This window comes from Bos indicus, chromosome 23, assembly GCF_029378745.1.
Source record: "Bos indicus isolate NIAB-ARS_2022 breed Sahiwal x Tharparkar chromosome 23, NIAB-ARS_B.indTharparkar_mat_pri_1.0, whole genome shotgun sequence".
NCBI lineage: Eukaryota > Metazoa > Chordata > Mammalia > Artiodactyla > Bovidae > Bos > Bos indicus.
In genome coordinates, this window is record NC_091782.1 from 32,217,345 (window position 1) to 32,239,256 (window position 21,912).

Here is a 21,912-nt window from a genome sequence, read left to right on the forward strand (position 1 = left end):
ACCCAGATGTTACATTGATGCATTATGTGGCAGTTAGTTTTTATTTAAAATTTTTGAGGAACCACAAAAATATTTTTTTTAATATTCTCCTTTCTTAGTTTATCAGTTAATTCCTTAACTTTTTTTAGTGGTTGCTCTAGAGTTTGTAGTATACATTTGCAATTAATCCAAGGTCACCTTCCAATAACACTATACTTCTTCACAGGTAGTGTAACCACCTTGTAATAGGGAAAAAATCCAAAATTTCTTCCCTCCTAGCCATTGTATCACTGCTATCATTTATTTTAGTTACATGTAAACATACATAAGTATGTATACAATATAGCCATAACCTCATAATCAAATACATTGTTGCTATTATAATTTTGAACAAACTTACCTGTGAGATCAATTAAACTAAGAAAAATAAAAGTTTTTATTTACCTTTCCTTATTCCTTCTTTGATATTCATCCTTTCCTTATGAAGATTTGAGTTTCTATTATTTTTCTTGTCTCTAAAGAACTTTCTTTAACACTTCTTGCAAGACTGGTCTACAGGGAACAAATTCCCTCCATTTTTGTTTGAGAAAGTTTTATTTCTCCTTCATTTTTCAAAATTTTCAGGGTGCAGAATTCCAAGTTGTGGCTTTCTTCTTTAAATATTTCACTGTAATCTATTCTTATTTGCATAGTTTCTTAATAGAAGTCACATGTAAGTCACTAGACTTGGTTCCTCTATAGTCTAGATTTTTTTCCCTCTGACCTCTTCCAGGATTATTTTCTTTATATCTGATCTTTTGTAGTTTGAGAATGATATGCTTATATGTAGGTTTTGTTGTTGTTGTTGTTTCTTTTTTCATTTATCTTTCTGGTGTTCTCTGAACTTCCCAGATCTGTGGTTTACTGTCTGACATTAATTTGGGGGAAATTCTCAGTCATTGTTTCAAGTATTCTATTTCTTTCTTTCCTTTCCTTATAGTATTCCCATTACACATGTTATATATTTTTTTTACACAAGTCCTAGAGTCCTTGGATATTCTGTCCTTCCCCCTGCCCTCGCCCCGCCCCTGCCAGTCTTTGTTCTGTTTTTCAGTTTTGGAGGTTTCTACTGATACATCCTCAAATTCAGAGTCTTTCCTTAGTTGTGTCTATTGTACTAATGAGCTCATCAAAGTCATTCTTTCTGTTACTATGTATTTTAATCTTGAGCATTTCTTTTGTTTTTTTTTTTAGGATTTTCATCTTTCTGCTTACATTGCCTATCTGTTCTTGCATACTATCTACTTTATTCATTAGATCCATTATCATTTTAATCATAGTTGTTTTAAATTCTTGCCATGTCTGGTTCTTTTATTGCTCTGTCTCTGCAAATTATTATTTGCCTTCTGATATGCTTTGTAATTTTTTCTGGATAGCCCAACGTGGTGTACTTGATAAAAGGATAAATAGGAATTTAGTAATGCGGTAGTGAGGTGTTGGGGGAGAAGCTTTCTATAGACCTATGATTAGGTCTCAGTCTTTTATTGACCTTTTGTCTCTGGCTGGTGAACTTCACAATTGTTTCTCAGTTGTCTCCTCTCACTCTTAGGTGGGACAGGATAGCCACAGGATGCTGGAGTGTGTTTTTCCTTCTCTCATGTGAAAGTCTAGAGACAGTTGGAATTGAGTATTTCCCTTCTTCTGGGTAAATTAGGCTCTGACAAAACCCCAGTTGGTTAAGGTCTGGTTAAATGGGTTCTTTAGAAATCGGGCCTTGTTAAGAACAATAGCACTCTGGTACATTTCAATGTGGCTCCTCTTCTTCCCCCTCTGCTGGAAGCATGAAGGAATTACGCCCCACCCCACCCCCATCCCCACCCCACCTTCCGCTTTTTAGATGGTTAATGTGAGAATCTGGTCAAAGTTCTAGGGGTAAAACACACAAAAGTGTAGAGGCCCCACCCCTACCCTGCCCAGGCCATGACTCAGTGTGCCTGGAGTTTTTAGTAATCAGAGTTGCCTACTTGGGTCCTCAAGCAAATCATCAACAGTTCAGGTATTGGTTCTTTTTGTGGTTTCCACTTGTGAGTCACTGCTCAGGTAAGTCATGACTCCCCTTATTCACCTGTATATCTCTCCAATCTTGGGGGCAGCCAGTTGCCCTGTGTCCTCACCTCCCTTATAAATTCTAGAAGAGGTGTTGGTTTTTCACTCTGTTCAGATTTTCCTTCTTGACAGAATGAAGTGACTTTCAAGCACCTTATATATGGAACCAGAAACTGGAAGTCTGTTTGCTCTTTTTAAATCATTTTGCCTTTGTGCTTATTAGTAAAATGGTCCTATAATTTTCCCTTCTTATATTTTCTCCACTGGGTGTTGATATAGATATTCAGTTCAGTTCAGTTCAGTCGCTCAGTCGTGTCCGACTCTTTGCGACCCCAAGAATCGCAGCACGCCAGGCCTCCCTGACCATCACCAACTCTTGGAGTTCACTCAGACTCACGTCCATTGAGTCAGTGATGCCATCCAGCCATCTCATCCTCTATCGTCCCCTTCTCCTCCTGCCCCCAATCCCTCCCAGCATCAGAGTCTTTTCCAATGAGTCAACTCTTCGCATGAGGTGGCCAAAGTACTGGAGTTTCAGCTTTAGCATCATTCCTTCCAAAGAAATCCCAGGGCTGATCTCCTTCAGAATGGACTGGTTGGATCTCCTTGCCGTCTAAGGGACTCTCAAGAGTCTTCTCCAACACCACAGTTCAAAAGCATCAATTCTTCAGCGCTCGGCCTTCTTCACAGTCCAACTCTCACATCCATACATGACCATAGGAAAAACCATAGCCTTGACTAGACGGACCTTTGTTGGCAAAGTAATGTCTCTGCTTTTCAATATGCTATCTAGGTTGGTCATAACTTTCCTTCCAAGGAGTAAGCGTCTTTTATAGATACTATGCTAACCTAAAATAATTTATAGTTTTCCCATTTTGGGTGGGGGGAAATATTTTATACAACACAGAGGTTATTGTTTCCTTTAGGATTTCATAGAACATGCCAGTAAATTTGTCTCTGATTGGAAATTTTGTTTAAATTCAGTTTTTTAAATGGCTGTATATTGAATCAGATTTTCCATAACTTTTTAATGTTCGTTTTGACAATTTATACATTTTTATACAGTTTCCATTTCTTCTAATGGAGTTAAGAGGATTGAAGCCAAATTTCACGATTTCTCACTTCTAAATCTCTTAAGTAGCCACTGAAAGTGTCCTCCTGTTTATTCCTTCAGAGATGCAAGCATCTATCTCTCTATCCATCCACACATTTACTTTTTAAAAACTAGTTCACAAATTTATTTACATCAGGTATTGTAATAAGTACTGATACACAATTAAGGATAACCTTCAAGGTGGCCCTCCCCCCGAGGATCCTTACCTCCTGGTAATCACACCCTTGTGAGGTCTTCTCCTACTTGACTCAGTCACCAAGATATATGAGGGGGAATTGAGGCTTTCTACCCACGAATGAATCAGCCATCTTGGAAGCAGATCCCCCAGACACAGTCCATGCTCCAGAGTCCTGCATGCACTGTTCATACCTGGAGTTCAACTTCAGGAGACTCCTGGGGCCAGAGTTACCCAGCCAAGCCACACTGGAGTTTCTGACCCACAGAATCTGAGATAATAAGCATCAGTTTTTTTAATGCTGTGAATTTTGGAGTGCTATTCAGCAATAGAAAACTAATATTTCTAGAAAGCCTTTTTTTACATTTCTTGCAAAGGAATAATCATTATTTAAAAAAAAATAATTTTTATCTGTTTCTCTCAAGCTTCCAGACTGTTACAGAAAACTTTTCTTGAAAATAAAATATCAATGCTAAACTAAGATGTGTGGTTCATCTCTCATGTTTCTCTTTTTATCCTGAAGGAAAAAATTCCAAAAATTTTAGGCTGATTGCCTAGTGCATCTTATCCACCAGAGGGTCGTGGCTCTATCATGAAAACAATCCCTGGCAAAAGGAAATGGAAAAGCCATAATTGTTTCAGATGATTCATGGTTTACGCAAATTCTTACTATATGAATAAAATTTAGGTTCTCTTAGCAAGGTGAAAGGATGAGAAATGCTGGTTATATCTTGTCAAGCTGATTTCTCTGCTCCTTTCAGTTCCAACCATTCTGAACTACATACACTTCCACGCCTGTAAGCATGCTGTATCCTCAGTCTTCCTTTTGTTTCTATTTGACATTATTATTCATTCTTCCAGATTGGCTCACTGGTTTTCATATTTGGGGACTAGGCCGGGAGACTAGGCTTTGATTTGCATCTCTTGTTGAGAGAATGGTCTGAATTCTAAAGAACCACTCACTCTGCAGAAGATAAGCATCATGGAAGCAGAGGGTTTGCCTCAGTGTTAGAAGTGACAAATCTCTTACTTTGGCTTTTCTTTCCGAAGAATCAGAGCAAGATCCGAGGATTTGTGTTCCCTGGATTTGATGTGTATTCTTTGGATTAAATGAGGATCAGAAGGCCGCAGGAAGCAAGCCAACATCTTCACCCTTCAGTCCTCTCAGTTGCTAAAAGTGGAAGGAATTTACTTTTCTAACACAAATACCTTCATTGGCTCCTTGTTTTGTAAGAATAGTTGCATAGCGGTTTCTGGAGTCCAGGAATGGGATGCAGAATTGAAGACAGGTTGGTAGGTTTCATAATTAAAGACAATCATTGGCAAACTACTTTTTATCTTTCCTGTAAGGAATTTTCCTTTGTCTCACACATCTTTTGACAAAAGAGAAAAGGGCTCTGAAAAGAAAGGTCCGGGAGGCTGTTGCCTACTCAGATTTCCGAGCTCATTGTATCTTCGTCAGTCTCTGAATATCTGCAAGACACAGGCTAATCGGAATTCCTTGGTAATACAGTACTATAAAATCAAGGGTGGGAATTGTATCTTTCAGAAAATAGCAAAACAATTTAAAATGTAAATTTCTTTTATTTCATGAAGATAGTTTAGAAAAGGCCGTTTGCTTAGAGTGGGGATGTAGCTCAGTGGTAGAGCGCATGCTTAGCATGCATGAGGTCCCGGGTTCGATCCCCAGCATCTCCATGCTTTTGTTTCTTTTCAGCTCCGGAAATACACCTCTTCCCTCCCAATGGAATGGTCACAGTCCATTCCGGTAAAACCTAAAGATTAACCCTTCTTGCCGCAAGGTAATTATACTTTGCTCGGGTTATGCTAGTAATCTTTCCTTTTTAAAATTTTATTCCTTTCCATCCTCAGCAGGGATTAGAGACGTTTTCCACAAAGTGAAATCAAAAGTGACGTTGGTCGCTATTCCATGGCGGGGGGCGGGGGTGGCGGAGGTTGACAGTTATCCATTTAAACTCTAAATTAGAAGATTTAGGATTTTCACTTAGCTTTTCTGCTGGGGTTTGGGGTGGGGGATGGGATGGTAGGCTGAGCTCCAGTCTCAGGTTTCGTACTTAGAGGCTCAATAAGAAAGATGGATTTCACCGGAAGCTCTCTAGAAAGAAAATAAACTCTCCCCAGGCTGTGAAAGCATTGGATACTTTTCGCTTCTTAAAACGTGACAGTTCTCTCAGAAATCGAACACAAAGGAGTGAAAGTGAAACATTTTGATATAGACATGTTTTCCCCTCAGTGCGTTTTGCCAGTGAGCTCGCGGCGCTCATACCAGTGTGGATTTAATTCCTTCTTTACTGATTTCTTTTGTAATCTCTAAATTTGCCTCACTGATTCTAAAGGTACTGACTTTAACGCTCTTAAAAAAATCAACTTATTTTCCTAAACCCAGCCCTTTTATACCATTCATGTGGGTAAGGACTTTCCTTGGCCAGCTCCTTTGTTTTAATGAAGGGCTAGTCCCCTTTGGAATGCAGCATTTCTTGTATCTCGGTGCTTTTGCCTCAATTTCCAATTCGTGACACCCTGTCACATGAGCAAATGAAGGAAATTTAGAAAACCATTTTCTGTACTTTTGTTTATTTTTCAGGGAGGCCTCTGGGCAGCTCTACGTGGCCCTTGGAGGCTGTGGTCAAGGGCTCCAAATTCTTAGAGGTACAAGGGTCCAGAAAAGGGCTCTGAAAAGAAAGGTCCGGGAGGCTGTTGCCTACTCAGATTTCCGAGCTCATTGTATCTTCGTCAGTCTCTGAATATCTGCAAGACACCAGCATTCTTAGAGGTACAAGGGTCCAGTGTTTAAAAGATAATAAGGGCAACCATCCTTTCCGTTGGTCTCTAATGATTTGGTCTGTCGTTCATGGGGAAGCTTGTGCTTCCTGACTAAGAAAAAACCCACAAGATTAAAGAATGGATCTTAAAATGGGCCTTTGAAAGTGTGGTGCACTGAGGTTTGCACTCTGTTAGCTAAATCATTCTCTGCTGTTATTTACTGAACAACTGCTCTTGTCAGTATTTATTACAGGCCTACAATAGTGTAGCTCCAACACAGCTCTAAAGATATTAGAACACGTTGGACAAACTTAAAATAGTAGCCATAGCATTTAGCAGTTAAGCCATCAATAAAGAAATAGTTCACAAACTATTTCATTCCTTGTTCCTCCCATTTTCAGTGTGCCATATAGCCACAGACAAGGCTAGCAGTTGTGAGATATCAACAGTTCTGCCTAGAAACCAGTTTTGAGTTGTAATGACTACTTGCTTTTGTTGTCACTTCAGGTCACCAGACTATGACCTACTCCATCAAAGGTGTTTTTTTTTTTTTTTTTTAAGATTTCTCTATCCCAAACCACATGAAAAGACCCTCCTTAATTTAACTAATAAAAAAGGTTTATGTGCAGTTTAAGAACAGTGTCCTGACTAAATTATTTTATCTGATAGGTAAAATGTGCACTGGGTGATGGAAGGCATAAGGAAAGATAAAAATCAATACAGTTTCCCTGAGCTCATAAAATTCTTTCAAGCTGAAGCAGTGATTCTCTAACTTGGCTGCACATTGGAATCACCTTGAGAGCTCTAAAATTGTCTGATGCCTGGATTCTGCACTGAGAGGTTCTAGTTTAATTTGTCTGGAGGGTGGAATGGACACCAGCATTTTAAAAAGATTGCTAGGTGATTTGAACATGCAGTTACAGTTGAGAACTACTGGTCTAGAAAGTCTCTATTTAAATTATATCCAAATATCCACAAAGGTAGGAGGAGACATAAGAGAGGTAGACTTGCAGGCTTATCCCTTTCTCAGTCTAACTTTATTTTAGAGACACCACTGGTGATTGAGGTGGTCATAGATACATGAGTAGTCCCCAGATTGGCCAAGTCAAGGGCAGATGGGGTGATGGATGGGGATATAACTTAATTTCACATAGCAGTCTGCTAAATAGAGAAAAACACTTCTCTCTCTCTCTTTTTATTCTACCACAGTTGTTCAAGGACTATGAAATGAGAACTGCTATTTCCCGAGATCCCTGTGTTTGCAAAGTTCATCACTGGGAAGAAAGGGGATCACTTAATAATTTAGGGCCATCCAGGACAGAACAAATATACTCTAAGCTTTCCTCCCCAAAATTTAAGTCTGGGGATATCTATCAGTGATTTGAAATGGCTCTGACCTAGACCTAAAGCAAGGAAAGGCACTACATTTTCTGAAATAAAATTACCTCAGGAAAGGGGAGTTGATATTGACAACTTGGAGCTAAGACTTCGTAAGACAAGTCTTGCTTTAATTTATCATATGACTCTGGGTCCCTAAGAGGAAAGTAATAATGGTTTCAACAATATTACAAGTGAAGACTATTTTTAAAAGGTAAAACTAGATCTCATATTCTGTAGGGTTTCTTTTCTCCCAAATAATATTAAGAGAAGCAAAGATAGGGGGGGAAAAAAAAAGGAGCTATTTTCTAAGAACACACAGAGCAGAGGGCTGGGGAAAATCTTCTATTTGTGGATCTTTACACATTAGCACTGAAGAAAAAGACTAAAAGCACTCCTTTTATTTACCAGCAATGAAATTCCTTTGAGCCTACCTTGAGTTTGACTCCATTTAGTAATTTCTGCACAGTCTTATGGCTAGAGAAAAGTAGATGTGAACCCAGGGTCATTTAGTGAAGAATGCACCTTATTCATTTCATTTCACGGAGAAATGAGATCTAGTGGACCTACATTGTAGTGGAGGGCAATCCTTGCATAGTTTAATCCTAAATTGTGACTAATAATCTCTCAGTAATTGAAATAAAATATGTCCTGGTATGTAAGTAGAAAAGAAAGCTAGTCTCTCTTCTTTCTTATCTATATTGGCCCTTCAGATCCAAAGAGAGAGCACACTAGATCAAGGGAATGAAACCAACTAGAGCACTTCTCACAAAGACATAATCTGGACAACAGGACCGTAGGAAAATGTGGAAGATCTGGGAGAGTTTAAATATTCAGGAAAGGCGATCAGATGATCATGTTTTGAATTTCTATAGAATGAGGTGATCAAAGGAGAGGAAGGTTAGATAAGGGGACTGGAATAGCCATTTCACAGTTGCTACAAGTGGCAACAAAAGGATTAACTTTTTGTTCTAATGAACAAAGTAACAAACGTGCTAGATGCATAAAAATGCAATATTTGTATTTTTTGGTATTCTAAATAAGCTGCTGCTGCTGCTGCTGCTGCTAAGTCGCTTCAGTCATGTCCGACTCTGTGCAACCCCATAGACGGCAGCCCACCAGGCTCCCCCGTCCCTGGGATTCTCCAGGCAAGAACACTGGAGTGGGTTGCCATTTCCTTCTCCAATGCATGAAAGTGAAAAGTGAAAGTGAAGTCGCTTAGTCGTGTCTGACTCCCAGGGACTCCATGGACTGCAGCCCACCAGGCTTCTCTGTCCATGGGATTCTCCAGGTGAGAGTACTGGAGTGGGGTGCCATTGCCTTCTCCGTCTAAATAAGCTATTCACCAATAAAAGTTAAAAATTAATAAAAACCTTGAAGAGACAGAAAAAGATTATGCTGGGAAAAGCTAATTTGCTCAAATAGAATTCCCTATGTTTAATCCTCAAAGGGTTCTATTTTTCCCCCAAATTTTTCTTTTAGGATAAATTCTAAGTTATTTGGAATGATTGTTCCACAAGGTGAGGAAATTTTAAATCACTATTCCAAGTCATTGTCTTTTTCCACCCCCTTTTATTATATGTCTGGTATGTTTGACACCTCCTTGTTAGCTGCTCATCTGTCATCTTGTACTTCTTTTATTATGATATTTGATGTTCATTAAAATTTCTTGTTTTGTTTTCTATCATCTGTGGCCATCTTGTACCTAGTTGTATCCATACAACTGATTTCAATGGACATGGGTTTGAGCAAGCTCCAGGAGTTGGTGATGGACAGGAAAGTTCATGGGGTCGCAAAGAGTCAGACACAACTGAGCGACTGAACTGAGCTGATTTCAATACCTGACACCTAGTAGGTACAAAGTAATATCACTCTTGTTGAACATACTTCACCTTAAATGCTGTCCTCCCAACAGTACTTCTGAGACTGAAATTTACCTAGTCCTGATCCTGAACAATTCAGCTAACTAGAATTCAGAAGCACCATGATTCCTAGCCCATTATTATTCTGAAGGTGTTGTTCCCCAAACTCAGAAAATATAAAAGTAACTATAAATGGAGTAGAAGTGTAGTCCTAAGTATGGAAGTTTGTTAGTATAGATTAGATTAAAAAGTGACTATCCTGGTTAGCAAGAAACGTTTATATTCACTATAAAAAACATTCTGAAAGTGAAGTCACTTGGTCGTGTCCAACTCTGAGACCCGCATGGACCAGGATCCTCCATCCATGGAATTTTCCAGGCAAGAGTACTGGAGTGGGTTGCCATTTCCTTCTCCAGAAGATATTCCCAAACCAGGGATCGATCCCGGGTTTCCCGCATTGCAGGCAGATGCTTTACCATCTGAGCCATGAAAAACATTCTGAGTAGGATATAAAATGGCAATATCAGAACATTTGACTCAAAAAAGCAATAAGACTTTGGGATTCAAAGGTCTTATCATTCAGAGCTCCTTTCAGCCTTTACGTGGTTAAATAAAGAATTTTGCAGTCCTTCCATTTTGTATTTTGATGAGGCATTGGAAGCTGGGTAGATGCACAGTGGCATCTGCTAAGTTGAAATCACTCCCTTTCAGCACTGATCTTACTCCAATTAAAGGCAGAAAATCAGGATGCAAGAGTTAACAGTTTAAGAATGGATTCTTAGTTTCGTGATTGTACAATCAGTTAATGTTTGTTTAGCTTCTACAAGTTGAGGGTCCATGTGGAAAATACTAATATTAAAGAACATCCATTTGAAGAAGGCGATATAGAGAAGAAAGAGTCTGATGCCTCCCAAAGCCAAGCCAGTATTTTTTTCCGTCTGTGCGCCTTCTAGGAGCTGAAGGAACGGAGGCCATTCCCCAGCCTCGGGCTGGCAAAGGCTCCTGGGATTTGAATCAGAAAACCGTTAAGTGAACTCTGACCTAACCACCTCCATGCTGACAGTCTCCTGCTTCCTGAAGCAAGAGCGAGCACAAGCTGACAGCTGTTAGCGGAGTCTGAATGTGTTTGAAGTTTGGGGTTGTTTGTTTTGTTTTTCAGTGCGCAAGTGTGCCATCTCCTAACAACCAGGAATGGCATCAATTGGACTGAAGTTCTAACTGACCTATTTTGCTAGAAGAGCCTTTCCGTCTACTTTTAGAATATCCACTCACTTAAGGATTCTAAGTTACTACAATCCGGTGAAATATAAGAGCGTCTCTGGCCTCACTTACAGAAGCCGCTTCCTGAACAATGAACACTCAGCTCGTATCCATTCTTTTCCACTCCATGGTTGTTCTCAGTACATTTTCTCCGTTATGGTGCGAGAGCAAGTAGGTGTTTTGTTGCTTAAGTTCCAGGAGTCGTCTTCGCGGGTTTGTCTGTTCTATAAGGTCGATTTATTCGAGAAGAGAGTGAGCAGTGTGGCTGTGCGCTCAGTCGCTCAGTCGTGTCTGACTCTTTGCTACTTCATGGAGCCGCCCGTCTCTTCTATCCACGGAGTGAATAGTAGCTCTAATTAACACAGCTTTTCACCTAATTGAGTAGCATTTGATCAGAAAGGAAGTTTGAGCTTTCCAACAGCTGGCTCTGTGGCTTAGTTGGCTAAAGCGCCTGTCTCGTAAACAGGAGATCCTGGGTTCGAATCCCAGCGGGGCCTGCTGGTTTTTCATCTCAAAATTGAAACCTTAGTTTTAACAACAAATTCGAATTTTTAGTCTGATACCATCTTAAAGGTAGATCAACTTCACTGATTGGAACTTTTTATTTCCACAACCTATTCTCATTGCACATGTATTCTCAATGACTCTCAGGCTCTCTACTAATGGTCTATCGTATGGATCTACTACTTAGGTGTTCTTTAGTTCTTACTTTCTGCCATAATAAGGGTGGTGTCATCTGCATATCTGAGGTTATTGATATTTCTCTCAGCAATCTTGATTCCAGCTTGTGCTTCATCCAGCCCGGTGTTTCTCATGATGTACTTTGCATTGAAGTTAAATAAGCAGGGTGACAATATACAGCCTTGACATACTTCTTTCCTGAATTGGAACCAGTCTGTTGCCCCAGGTGCAGTTCTAACTGTTGCTTCCTGACCCGCATACAGATTTCTCAGGAGGCAGGTCAGGTGGTCTGGTATTCGCATGTCTTGAAGAATTTTCCATAGTTTGTTGTCATCCACGCAAAGGCTTTGGCATAGTCAATAAAGCAGAAATAGATGTTTTTCTGGAACTCTCTTGGTTTTTCTATGATCCAATGGATATTGGCAATTTGATCTCTGGCTCCTCTGTCTTTTTAAAATCCAGCTTGAACATCTGGAAGTTCATGGTTTACATACTGTTGAAGCCTAGCTTGGAGAATTTTGAGGATTACTTTCCTAGTGTGTGAGATGAGTACAATTGTGCGGTAATTTGAGCATTCTTTGGCATTGCCTTTCTTTGGGATTGGTATGAAAACTAACCTTTTCCACTCCTGTAACCACTGCTGAGTTTTCCAAGTTTGCTGGCATATTGAGTGCAGCACTTTCACAGCATCATCTTTTAGGAGGTAAAATAGCTCAACTGGAATTCCATCACCTCCGCTAGTTTGTTCATAGTGATGCTTCCTAAGGCCTGCTTGACTTGGCATTCCAGGATCTCTGGCTCTAGGTGAGTGATCACACCATCATGATTATTTGGGTCATGAAGATCTTTTTTGCATAGTTCTTCTGTGTATTCTTGCCACCTCTTCTTAATATCTTCTGCTTCTGTTAGGTCCATACATACTATTTCTGTACTTTATTGTGCTCATTTTTGCATGAAATGTTCCCTTGGTATCTCTCATTTTCTTGAAGAGATCTCTAGTCTTTCTCATTCTATTGTTTTCCTCTATTTCTTTGCATTGATCAGAGGAAGGCTTTCTTTTCTCTTCTTGCTATTCTTTGGAAGTCTGCATTCAGATGCTTATATCTTTCCTTTTCTCCTTTGCCTTTTGCTTCTCTTCTTTTCACAGCTATTTGTAAGGCCTCCTCAAACAACCATTTTGCCTTTTTGCATTTCTTTTTCTTGAGGATGGTCTTGATCCCTGTCTCCTGTACAATGTCACGAACCTCTGTCCGTACTTATTCAGGAACTCTATCAGATCTAATCCCTTGAATCTATGTCTCACTTCAACTGTATAATCGTAAGGGATTTGATTTAGGTCATACCTGAATTGTCTAGTGGTTTTCCCTACTTTCTTCAATTTAAGTCTGAATTTGGCAATAAGGAGTTCATGATCTGAGCCACAGTCAGCTCCCGGTCTTGTTTTTGCTGACCGTATAGAGTTTCTCCATCTTTGGCTGCAAATAATATAATCAATCTGATTTCAGTATTGACCATCTGGTCCATGTGTAGAGTCTTCTCTTGTGTTGTTGGAAGACAGTGTTTTCTATGACCAGTGCATTTTCTTGGCAAAAATCTATTAGCCTTTGCCCTGCTTCATTCATAGAAGAACTAAAGAGCTTCTTGATGAAAATGAAAGAAGAGAGTGAAAAAGTTGGCTTAAAACTCAAGGATTCAGAAAACTAAGATCAATGCATCTGGTCCCATCACTTCACGGCAAATAGATGGGGAAACAGTGGAAACACTGACAGGCTTTTTTTTTTGGTGTGGGGGGAGGGGGCTTCAAAATCACTGCAGATGGTGACTGCAGCCATGAAATTAAAAGACACTTTCTCCTTGGAAGAAAAGTTATGACCAGTCTAGACAGCATATTAAAAAGCAGAGACATTATTTTGCCAACAAAGGTCCGTCTAATCAAAGTTGTAGTTTTTCCAGTAGTCATGTATGGATGTGAGAGTTGGACTATAAAGGAAGCTGAGCACTGAAGAATTGATGCTTTTGAACTGTGGTGTTGAAGGAGACTCTTGAGAGTCCCTTGGACTGCAAGGAGATCCAACCAGTCAATCCTAAAGGAAATCAACCCTGAGTATTCATTGGAAGGACTGATGTTGAAGCTGAAACGTCAATATTGATGTGAAGAACTGACTCATTTGAAAAGACCCTGATGATGGGAAAGATTGAAGGCAGGAGGAGAAGGGGATGACAGAGGATGAGATGATTGTATGGCATCACCGACTCGATGGACATGAATTTGAGCAAGCTCCAGGAGATGGTGATGGACAAGAAAGCCTAGCATGCTGCAGTCCCACAGGGTCGCAAAGAGTCCAACACGACTGAGCGACTAAACTGAACTGATACCAGTAGTGTACTTTTACGATCTCTTTTAAAATGGAATGAGAAATAAAATGTTTGTTTATGACCTACTAAGACAGAAGCTCTTGTGACAAAGGTCAAAGAGTTTTTTGGGAAAAAAAGACGGGAGTGGAAACCAACTTAGTCTTTGCCTCAGGCTGATTTGCTCTCTGACCCCTCCCACTTCTCACCTCCTCCAAAAGAGTTACAGGATCAGTCCGATGGGACCTTGGCAATCGAAGCAAGGTACATTTTTTTCAGCAGAGTATCGCTTAAACTTTAAATTGCTCAGAAATATCCAAAACTCGAAGAGCGACTTTGTCTGTTTATCCAAAGTGTAAAAACGCCACTGAGTAGATACTCAGTAACAGACTGGAGATGCCGGGGATCGAACCCGGGGCCTCATGCATGCAAAGCAGGCGCTCTACCACTGAGCTACATCCCCAAACCTGTAAACTTAGTGCGGCCCCCAGGTACTTTTCTTTATGAATATATGCGGTCAACTTTCCGCATAAAAAACATTTACGTGTATTTTACGTTGTTGTGCAAGTATTTTAGAGGACTTAAATGTCGGAAAGATGTTTTACGTAAATCAATCTCATTAAAGCCTTCAGATTCTCTTGAATCTGACAAGGCCCGGTTTAAAACAAGCAACTGTAAAATTGGCTTTTACCCCAGCAGGACCATGCATAAAAGTCATTCAGATCAAGTGCCTTTTGGAAAGACTGATATTAAAAAAAAAAAGAACCATAGATGAATACAGCAAAGCACTGGGACATTTCTTGTTGTAGTACAAGGGAAAAGAAAATAGCAACCCACTACTGGGAAATCCCATGGCCGAGGAGCCTGAAGGGCTACAGTCCATGGGATTGTAAAAGAGTCAGACATGACTTAGTGACTAAATAGCAACAACACAGCAAAATACAAAGCCAAACTGTAATCTGGGGAAGAACTGTGAGACAGCCACCCTGCAGGCTGCTTTCGATCTCAGGTTCTAGGCTTGGAATTATCCACAGTCAGTATGCATATAAATCTCAGCCTGGTCCAAGAAGGAAAATCCTACTCAGTAGCTTGGGTGAGGAAACCTACCTATATCCTGTGAAATAAAAGATTGTAAGAGAGATGCTGAAGATTCAAATGTAAATCTAGGCTACAACACTTTAGAAACAGATTTCATTGTGAGACAGTGGTTCTCAAAGTGTGGTCTTTGGACCAGCAGCAACCGTATCTTCTGGGATCTTGCTAAGAATACAAATTCTAAGACCCCACCGCAGACCCATGAGTCAGGAACTCTGGGAATGTGGGTCCAGAGTTAATAATCTATGTTAAAAACCCTAGAGGTGATTTTGATGTATGCTAAAGGTTGAGAAGCACTGTTGTGAGGTATTGATGATGCTTCATTACTGCTGCTGCTGCTAAGTCGCTTCAGTTGTGACCGACTCTGTGCGACCCCATAGACCGCAGGCCATCAGGCTCCCCAGTCCCTGGGATTCTCCAGGCAAGAACACTGGAGTGGGTTGCCATTTCCTTCTCCAATGCTTGAAAGTGAAAAGTGAAAGTGAAGTTGCTCAGTCGTGTCCGACTCCTAGCGACCCCATGGACTGCAGCCTACCAGACTCCTCCGTCCATCGGACTTTCCAGGCAAGAGTACTGGAGTGGGGTGCCATCGCCTTCTCCGGCTTCATTACTATACTATGACAATAACACAGTAGTAAGGTGTTTCCAACATTTAAAGATAAAATAGATCCACAAAGGTCATGTAACTTTTCTGTACTGTTAAACTTCATTGTAATAAAATGAGAGAAAAAATTTGAAAACATTTACAGATAAAATAATTTAACATATTAGGCATGAATTTTTATAGCTAGATGCTAAATGTTTAAATGTGTATGGGGTATCTAAATTTTTTAACTTAGCTTCTTATATATTATGAAAATAGTATGTGAATATCCTGAAGTATTAATTTTTAAAAATGAATGAGTTGTATACTAATTACAAACAGCAGAAAATTTCTCTTGATATTTGAAAGCCTCTGAACATTAGAGAATATAGCCACTAGCTATAGGAAGAGAAGGAGAGAGAAAGATAAGATGAGTAAGAATAGGTTAAGAAAAGCAAAAAGCCTAAATAAAACACATCTACAGGTAAAGACTATTTTGCAATGGGACACAAATGGACACACCAGAGATTGAACCCAAATCTCATGCGTGAGAACAAGCTCTACTACCAATTGAAACAAGGGACAAAGGAAAGAAAGAAGGAAGGGACCGCAACAACACTTCTTCACTCAACTATTCAGCCTCCAATAGATCAGAAACAAGGGACAAGGTCTAAATCACTTAGTTTTTGACCAAAATTACAAAGAATTCCTCTTTTGTGGGGAGTAATTGGAATCCTTGATACTCATCACAAACTGGATTCAAAAGCACAAAGGTTAGCACCTTCTGAGCTGGTCAATGCAGTCCGCAGGTGGAACCCTTTAGGCATTTAGACCTGGCACTGCTCAAGTCCGGGAGGATGGTCCTCTAAGAATTTGGGAACATTGACTGTTAGGCAATAGTGTAATAGTTATCACATCTGAGGCTTGTTCCTTATTGCAATTCACTGGAAAAATCACTCTACCACTAAAAATGGCCTGGCACTACCATTCTCCAAGGATTGGAATAAGACCCACCAGTGTGTCCATTCTTTCCATATTGGGGCCCTGACACACTTCCTGAGTTACATCCAACACACAATTTCCTCAGTGCTTGCCTGGGTGGGAAGTGCACCTGCTGCCTCTTTGGATGTGGCAGCCGGTGTATCAGTCTCCCTTTTTGGAATCGAAACTTGATTATGGCAAAATCTCATGGATGCAAATTTTTCAAATGTACAAGGTGAACACATTGCTTGGGACCTTCCCACGGTCTTGGAAAGTATAGGTTATCCTACCCTCCCTTCTTGCCAACACAGCAGGACCCAGAGGAATTTGGGGAAGAGGTAGGGCACTATCACTGTACTGGGTATTTCCCAGATTTCCAGTGCTCCAGAGGCCCCAGGAACACCTTGACTGGGACAGAACAAGACTTGTTCCAATGGTAGAGAAGCGGCCTCCATGGGGAGGTAAATCAGGTGAAGCCAAGGAACCTGCAACAAGAGGAAAGAGTGGGATGGAAGCTGAGGAATTGTGCCCATGCCCTGCACAGTAGTCAAGGCAGGAAAGAGCAGGGTTGAGAGGCAGGAGGGATACAGTTGGAGATGTGACCTAGCTCCAAATGCTAGGAGTAACACCAGAAAGTCAATGGAGCAACCTAAGCTGATTCGTAGACAGGCCTGCAAGGAATGTTCGTCTGCCTAATACCCGCTCTGAATCCTGAAAGTAAACTTCTGAAAGAGAGCAAGGACTATGTTTTTGTTGGTGAAAAGCAGGAGGACAGATTTTTGCAGGTGTGACTGTGAACAATTCTGAAAAATACTCAACGATTTGCTCCAACAAGCACAGTGATCATCTGCACCAGAGAGAGGCAGTTCTGAAGCTTGGAAGTCCACAATGTTAGATCTAACCCATCCAGTCTCCAGCAGAATTATCAAATACACTGTGTCAGCACCTTGTCCACTATCCATATCTCAGTGTCACTGAGAGGCTGGGGCTGTCCCATCCATTGACAAACTGGATCTCATTTTTCTGTGGCTGTTTGCCAAGGGTAAATTCAATAAAACCAACTAATGCATCTCAGACCCACAACTCTTGCCTTAGGCCTGTTGGCCAACATAGTCCCACCACAAGCCTGAGCAAATTGCTGCTGGGCACTTTGGGTTTCGTACTCCACTAGCTCTTAGAACTATGGTGGAAATGTGAGAACAGCCACTTATCCTGCAAGGCCAAATTGATCCTCAAGTACAACTCTTGGCCAAGTCTTGTCTTTCAAGACTCCTGAAGCTATCAATTTCTGGCCAAGAATGTGGTATACTTTGTGTCTGCCACTATAGTTACATAAGCATTTCCTTGCCAGAGGACTTGTCATACTGAAATCATTTGTATATGTATTTGTGAATCCTCCTCTCCCACACACACTTCACTGGAAGATTCTCTGTTCTGTAACATACATCCTGAACAGACTGCGCCTGTAATTTCTCACAGCTCTTTACTGAGTGGCCGCTATCTGCAAGGCTCTATGCTAAAGGCTTGATACAGAGTTGCGAGAGAAAACAGTACAGGCTCTGCCCTATTGAAGCTATCTTGCTAGAGAAGGAAACATCTAGTCGAATAACAAATCTACGTGATTAGTCATGATAAATTCTAAGAATATTAAGGGAAAGTACATGGAATTTATGGATGGTATTATTTAATAAGTATTTATTAAATCTACCTGATTATGTTTCTACGAGTGTAGGTTGAAGGAGCGCACAGAACGTCTAGCCATAAACCGTATTCACTACTGCTCAACAAAGGAAAAAATTCTCTTTTCAGTCGTGGGGATGTAGCTCAGTGGTAGAGCGCATGCTTTGCATGTATGAGGTCCCGGGTTCGATCCCCGGCATCTCCACTTTAGCTGAACTACGGTCAGCTAAAAGGATTGATACTGAAGCATAAATAATGGAATCTTTTAAAGTTAAGTGTATTGAGTTATGGGGAAAGTATTGCTCAAAGCCCCTCCACCCCTGCTTAACAAGGATTGTAGTTCCAAGAACAGTTGCTTATAAATAATATATACCATAGAAAAGACATTAGCACAGGCAGAGTGAATTCTCAAGGGAGGTTAGAACATTTCTTCAATTATGGAAGCTGGTTTTGAAGGAAAAAAAGATACATTCAAAAACTAGCCTTCCATATTTGCTCCACTCTGGTTGTTCTACTAGTAGACCAAAAGTCATTGTTACGTTTTTATGACTCATTTTTATTCCACTCTTTCATAGTGATTATTGACATGATCAAATTTTATAAGAAATAATAACAATACAAAACTTCTCTCTTCCCTATTAAGAAAATTGTATGTATATCATCAGGTTTTACACTTTAAATATATTTTACAACTTTACAATTTGTAATTGTATAATTACAATTTTGTCAATTATACCTCAATGAAGCTGAAAGAAAACTATACTTGACAGTGATTTTGAAGAAACAGAAGCCATATATAACCAAAACTAATATCGTGTTTTATGCCAATTATCTCAATTAAAACTTTTTTTAAAAAGAAATACAAGCCATTCTTTGGTGAAAATAAAAATTAAAATGTATTTCATATAAAATATAAAGCATAAATATATATTGAGAACTAAATTTTTAACTTTCAATTTTGGACTTTTTTTTTTTTTTACAAATAAATAATACAAATATTTATTAGAGAAAGAGGCATATGATGTGTACTGGTCTCACTTTTAGTGATGAGAAATTGATCATTGATTTCAGGTATGTCAGCCTGTTCCATGCATTCTAGAGCTCCCCCATCCAATTTTACCTCATGGTTGTAGCACCCATTGCTGATTGTGACCTAGATACATTAAAGCAATATCAGTTGCAAAATGTTGAATCTAATTTTATAATTCCTTCCGCATGTATTAGCAGTGATTATTCTACAGAGAAAAAGTTTCCCTCATCAACTGTATGCTTATCCTGAAGTACACTCCAGATACAGAGGTGGTATAAATACTTGATTCTTTTCCTTCATTTGTCAGCTTTCAAAACAATGAATCAATAACCAAAATCCTCCAAAGCCTGCGTCTAGGAACACTAGTATGTGTAGTAATTTTGCAACCAGGTTCTTTACTAAATTGTCCATTTGTAGTAGCTTTTCTGTTTTGAGGAGTTGTTTTTAGGTATATAATCCTAACAGAGAGCTTTATCCCCTCCTATCTACTAGTTACTCCTCTAATTACTGTTTTATGCTAAATGCCTTGATTAGTACCTCCATTACAACATTAAAATAGTAAAGACAGTAGATATCTTTGTCACGAAAGACTTAAATCTATGTGACCACAAATATACCTGAAAGGACTTAAATAGGTGATACAGATCATAAAAACTTACTAAAAATATTGTATGGAATTATTTTAAAGAATAAAAACTAATTCCTAGAAATTAACACGTTTAAAAGGGACAAGTGATTTTTTTTTTTCCTCTCATATATTCAGCCAGTATTTCAGACTAGGTCTGGTCTAAGCAAATCAGCTCTGATTATTAGGTTGGTTAAGACACACAGTGGGATATTTGTTTGTGTTGTGAAAGTAGAAGTGAAATAAATTTCACTCAAATTTATTTCTGAAATGAGCCCATGTCATTTACTTTGATTGAAATTTTTTCAACAGGAGATATTTAGATGCTTGACCTCTCACACTCTCAATCTTAGCAAAGTGGCAATGGTCTGAATTCATTGAAGCAGCCAGTCTCCATTCAATCTGGCATTCAGTTTAGGCTTGGAAGGCACCACATACGATGACAGACAACACTTTATTGTTTCCCTATGCATAGAACCCTGCAGTTATAACAGGACCACTGCTTCCACATCAAGTGATTCAAGAGAAGAAAGAAAGCAGGGGGTGGTGAGATGCTCATTAGGAAGAAACAAATGATATTTTTCTACTATTCCACCTCCAGTGTGTGTTTTGTTCTAAGAACGCTTCAGAATTCAGGAGAAAGTGAATAAAAGCGAGAGTCTCTTGTTGATCTTTCTGCTTTCTTCTTTTCTGCTTTCAACTTGGACTCCAAAGAAATTAGGCCAATTATCTTTCAAAAACGCTTGGACATTCCTGGTGGTAGTAGCACTCTCGGGGCAGAAATTAGATACCACAAAGGCAGTGCAGATAGAAAACTGAATGAAAGAAGATACCCGGTTTTAAAGGGTAAGTCGAAAGGAAAAGCGGCTTGATCACAAGCACATCCCCCTCAAAACTGGTGGAGGTGCCGGGGATTGAACCCGGGACCTCGTACATGCTAAGCACGCGCTCTACCACTGAGCTACACCCCCAGCTGCGAGTAGTTTTCCTTGGATTCCTTTCGTGATTTATAATCATTATTCCTTTGCTTCTCAAAGATTTAGTAAATTGCCTAGGAAATGCCCATTTGCGAAATCGACTGCGCGGCGGCCTCAGACGAAAACAACAGAATGAAATTCTAAAGGAAGGAGGCTGAAAAGAGACCATCTGTTATCTCTTACTCTCCAACCTCCATTCCTGCCCTTTCCACCTGTAAGGCTTCAGGAGACCGAAGCAGGTAGCTGGGCAGCTGGGGTACCCGCTGAGGAGGTGGCGTTGGGAAGGGAGCAGAGGTGGAGTCAAAGCGGGTCCGCGCCCGCACCACCTTCCTTGAAACAAAGACCCTCAAATCATCCGCGTTTCCGGAAGCCAAATATATATAGAGAGATAGATATAGATATATCCCCTGCGTTTCGTGGTGATGGCAGGGAACATCCCAGAGAGCTCACGGTGTCCTGGATGGAACGCTTAGGACTAATTGGAAGCATGAGCTTGGGTGCCTGGCATCACGTAGGCGCCCAGATCATCCACAGGAGCAACATTTACCTCGTGCAAATCTCTGCCGTCCTCCTGCTTTGCCGAGCTTGGCCGAGGGTGGGCTGGGCTGGGCTGTTGCTTAGAACAAAAGGTAAGCAGGCAAGGCAGGACTGGCTTCTGTTTATCCGCGACTAGTCCTTTAGGAATCAGGGAGCTATCAAGAATTATTAGTACCTCGGATGATTTAGGAAAGGGGAGAGTCTCCTATATCTTAAAGCGTGAGCCCGGCCCCAATTCACAGCCTTCGATTTCTCGGGCACGTCCAGCGCAGTTTCTCTCCCTCTGAAACAATTTCAAATTAAAATTTTGAAAAAAAAAAAAAATGAAACAATACCCCCCAAATAACCATATACCTTTTATCTAGAGTTAGTGACTTACTATTTTACCCCCATTTGATTTATCATTTGCTTCCTCTCTCTCCCATTTGAAAGTAAGCTGTAAAACATCTTCGAAACAGAACAAGACCCTATAGTCTTTGTCCTCTATGTCCTCTGCCTGCCTTTTGTCTGTGGAAAATCTTTAGCCAAAGAGTAAGTTTAGAGAAGTGAAAAAAAAGCAGAAACAAAGGAAAAGAGTCCAACAAGACTAAATAATAATTATCTAGTCGTTAAAAGGACCTTAATCCCTGGGTCAGGAAGATCTTGGGGAGAAGGGAATGGCAAACTACCACAGTATTTTTGCCTGGAGAATTCCATGGACAGCGGAGCCTGGAAGGTTACAGTCCATGGGGTCAC

The 21,912-nt window shown here is 40.2% G+C and overlaps 5 non-coding genes across 5 annotated transcripts; 3 read left to right on the forward strand and 2 right to left on the reverse strand.

The window, feature by feature from the left end:
• The first annotated feature begins 4,979 nt into the window (after positions 1-4,979).
• TRNAA-AGC (transfer RNA alanine (anticodon AGC)) lies at positions 4,980-5,051 on the forward strand. Its single transcript has one exon. It is a non-coding gene; the product is annotated as a tRNA-Ala (tRNA).
• Positions 5,052-11,059: 6,008 nt separating this feature from the next.
• On the forward strand, positions 11,060-11,133 carry TRNAT-CGU (transfer RNA threonine (anticodon CGU)). Its single transcript has one exon. It is a non-coding gene; the product is annotated as a tRNA-Thr (tRNA).
• A 2,927-nt stretch (positions 11,134-14,060) lies between these two features.
• Positions 14,061-14,132, reverse strand: TRNAA-UGC (transfer RNA alanine (anticodon UGC)). The gene has a single exon. It is a non-coding gene; the product is annotated as a tRNA-Ala (tRNA).
• A 4,009-nt stretch (positions 14,133-18,141) lies between these two features.
• TRNAA-UGC (transfer RNA alanine (anticodon UGC)) lies at positions 18,142-18,213 on the forward strand. Its single transcript has one exon. It is a non-coding gene; the product is annotated as a tRNA-Ala (tRNA).
• Positions 18,214-20,562: 2,349 nt separating this feature from the next.
• On the reverse strand, positions 20,563-20,634 carry TRNAA-AGC (transfer RNA alanine (anticodon AGC)). Its single transcript has one exon. It is a non-coding gene; the product is annotated as a tRNA-Ala (tRNA).
• Positions 20,635-21,912: the final 1,278 nt, after the last annotated feature.